A 3,834-nucleotide genomic window follows, 5' to 3' on the forward strand; every position below is an offset into this window, starting at 1 on the left:
AATTGGCAACTGCATTGTAAACTATTTTTGGCGCTTCTGCTCTTTCCCTAAAAAGCCAGTTTGCCATTACATTAAGTTTGCTCTGGAGGTGTCTGAAGTGTCTGTATAATTAGAGAGGAAGGATTTGACCTATCTGTGTTATAGCTCATTTTGATATTACTATTCATTAATGCGCCTTTGCTAATGCACATTAAATTTAGTACTTCCAGGCAATTTTACACGTATTCTGGGAAGAGTGGTGAGAGAGCTTTAATTAGTGAGCTGCTCTAATTAAAAGCATCCAAGCGTCACGTGTATCAGCATTTCCTTTCTGAAAAATGGTGGCGGGGCACTTTGAACTAAAGCTCATTAAATGATCTTTAGTTCAAAGCACCCCACCACCATTTTTCAGTGTGGGGATACTGATACATGTGATGCTAGAGTCTGCTGGAGCACATTAATTTCTGTGCTTCAGCAGACTTGATTAATTGAGTCTGCTCCAACGAGCTAGATTTCCAGTGCATTGGAACAGGCTCCCTGCACGTGTACAGGAGCCCTCCATTATGAGGTACTAGAAAAAGCTTCATTAGCCTATTTCAGTGCACATTAGCGAAAGCACACAGTTTTTTGTGATGCTTTAATGCACATTAAAATAGCCTAATGTGCATTATAATGCATGTGTAGATGGGCCCTTAAAGTCTGGCTAAGGGTCTGTCAAAATCAATGGTAGTCTTTCTGCTTGTTTCTTTGGGTATTGGACATGCTTTTTGTATGAGATGCATTCGCTGTCTAGGAATGGTTGCAGCTTAAAGAAATCAAAGTGATATATTTAATAGGGCTGTGCGAAATGGCACCCTTCCATTTCGCCTTGAGTTTTGACGGAACAGCATTCCAATTCGAATTTCATTTTGAGTCGAAACAGATGTTCTGTTCCGGTCCGTCGAAACAAAAAGGCTGTTTCGACGCTGTTTTGATGTTTGGCTGGGGATGGGGAGTTAGCTAGATCACGTGAGGGGATGGGAAACATCCCAGCTGGGCTGCTTTCCCATCCCCTGCACTAGATAAAAGATATCACCCACTTAAAAAACCTTACCTCTCACCTGTGTCCTAGACCATCATGTCTAAATCACTTTGATACTACCAAAACAATAGAAGGATGGATTTATTATAGAAAACCACACAGTGGTATTTTTTTTCCTCCCCTGAATGTCCCATCCCTCCAAAGAACAAAGAAAACTGATCAATGGCTGTGTCTACATGAGATGTTGACTGCACAGTCATTAATGTATTGGGCTACTGCACTGTCAGCATCTTGTATAGATGCAGCCAGTGTATCTTTGAATTACAGGTACTGCAGTTTCCATTGAATTTTGAACTATTTGCAGTAGTAGTTCACTTTTAAGGTTGCATGCAGCCATAAGAGGAAAAATGGACTACTGGTTTAGCTCAGTAAACATATTTTGGGAATTATCTTCAGGATCTTCTGGAACATTGTTGGAAAACTTGTGATTGATCAAAATCATACTTTTGGAAAATTATTATGTCTAATATTTTTAGTCCCTCCAGATAAAGACGGCTTAGTTTTAAAGTTTCTAGTTTTACCAGAAAAACGGCAGGACCATTCCCAACTAGATCATCTCAGCCAGAGCTTTGTCCATCCGGGTCTTAAAAACCTCCAAGGACATTGATTCTACCATCTCTCTGGGTAACCTGTTCCAGCGTTTTACTACCCTCCTAGTCAGAAAATTCTTTCTAATATCTAACCTAAACTTCTCTTGCTGTAACTTGAGACCATTGCTCCTTGTTATGTCATTTACCACCACTGAGAACAGTCCAGCTCCATCTTCTTTCAAACCCCCTTTCAGGTTGTTGAGGGCTGCCATCAAATCCCCTGCCAGTCTTCTCTTCTCCAGGTTAAATAAACCCAATTCCCTCAGTCTTTCCATATAAGAGATGTGCAGCCCAGGATGATGATGGATGATGCTAGGTGATCTGAGGAGGAGGGTTCAAGGACAGGGGTCTGAGAGAGAGCCAATGGTGAGAGATGGGTGAGGGCCTGGATGTGAGATGGAGCCAGGGTCAGGGAGCCCCAGAGGTTGGCAGCCCAGAAGGGGCATAGGATATCCAGGGGGAGCCCAGGGATATCCAGGGGGAGCCCAGGATGGGTAAGACCTGAAACTGCACCCTACTGGGGGTGGTTAGTGTGGTGGGGCTGCTGTTGGTGGGGTAGCCTCTGTGAAATGCCACACATGCGCCATCCCAGGGAAAGGTGAGCATGGGGCCTCAGAAAGCCTCAGCTCCCACTGCCTTGTGTGTTACCCCATGGAGAGGGAAGGCTAGGGGAGCACACCCTGACATAAAGGCACCTGGCAAAGGAACCCAGGATCACACCTATAGTCTGGGGAACACCCTTCTTGTGAACACGGTGGCAGAAAGGGATCTTGGAGTCATTGTTGACTCCAGGATGAACATGAGCCACCAATGCGAGGAAGCAGTCAGTAAGGCTAACCATATCTTGTAGTACATCTACAGATGCATCACAAACAGGTCCAGAGAGGTGATCCTCCCCCTCTATGCAGCATTGGTCAGGCCACAGTTGGAGTACTGCATCCAGTTCTGGGCACCGCACTTCAACAGGGGTGTGGCTAGCATTGAGAGGGTCCAGAGGAGGGCTGCTTGCATGGTCAAGGGGCAGTGGAGCAGGCCCTATGAAGAGAGGCTAAAGTGCCTGAACCTGTTCAGTCTCCACAAGAGAAGGCCGAGAGGGGATCTGGTGGCTGTTCACAAGCTCACCAGGAGGGGCCAGTGGGAATTGGGGAGGCTCTGTTCCCCTGGGCACCACCTGGGGCTACTAGGAATAATGGCCACAACTTGTTAGAGAGAAGGTTCAGGCTAGACATCAGGAGACATTACTTTACAGGTAGGGCTGCCAGGCCCTGGAATGGGCTCTCATGTGAGGTGGTACTCTCTCCTACCTTGGGGGCCTTCAAGAGGAGGCTGGACAGATATTTGGCTGGGGGGATATGACCCTGGCATCCATTTCTGCCTGGGGCAGGAGGTCAGACCTGATGATCTGTTTAGGTCCCTTCTGACTCTAAGCACTATGATACAGGGGCCAGTGGAGAATGGGACCACAGGGACTCTGGGGCTCAAAGTGGGGGTCAAGGGAGACTGGAAACATGGGGGCCCAGAGGGTGGGTTGGGAATGGAGTGTGGCTCAGCCCAGGGGCTGGGAAATAGTGTGGGACCAGATGGGTCCTAGGACCTGGAGAGCGGTTGGAAAAGTGGAGGACCAGAAGCGTCCAGGATGAGAGACTGAGGGGCCTGGTAGAAGGGCTGTGCAAAGCTTTGGTAGCTGATTTGACTCAGAGGAGATTCAGCCTGATTCAGGGACCAAATTTCAGAATCCGAATTGAATTGTGAGACCAAGTAAAAGCTCCAAATTGATTCGAAGCATCTGAATCGATTTGGAAAAGCTTTAGAAAAGATTCTGCCAATTCAGAGATTTGACCATAGACTAAACAGGCAGCTGAGAGCTGCCTCCAGCTGGTAAGTATGTCGGGGTTAGGGGAGGCGGGGCTAGGGCTGGGACAAACTGCCCAGCTGGGGAGGAAGGGCATGTTACTCGGGGAGGGGGTTGGGGGGGCGCAGGATGTGGGCACAGCAGTGCTGGGAGCAGGGGGTTCTGTCCTGCTGCTACTTGCCAAGCCCGGGTGGAGCGAGAGGACCAGGATGTGGGCTTGGCTTGCTCCAGGCAGAAGGAGGCAAGTGGCAGCAGGGCATAGACCTGCTCCCAGCACTGCTGCGTCTGCATCCCATGCCCCTCACGCCCGCTGGGCAAGCGGAGGCAGGGGC

This window comes from Alligator sinensis, unplaced genomic scaffold (assembly GCF_000455745.1).
Source record: "Alligator sinensis unplaced genomic scaffold, ASM45574v1 scaffold680_1, whole genome shotgun sequence".
In the NCBI taxonomy this organism is placed as follows: domain Eukaryota; kingdom Metazoa; phylum Chordata; order Crocodylia; family Alligatoridae; genus Alligator; species Alligator sinensis.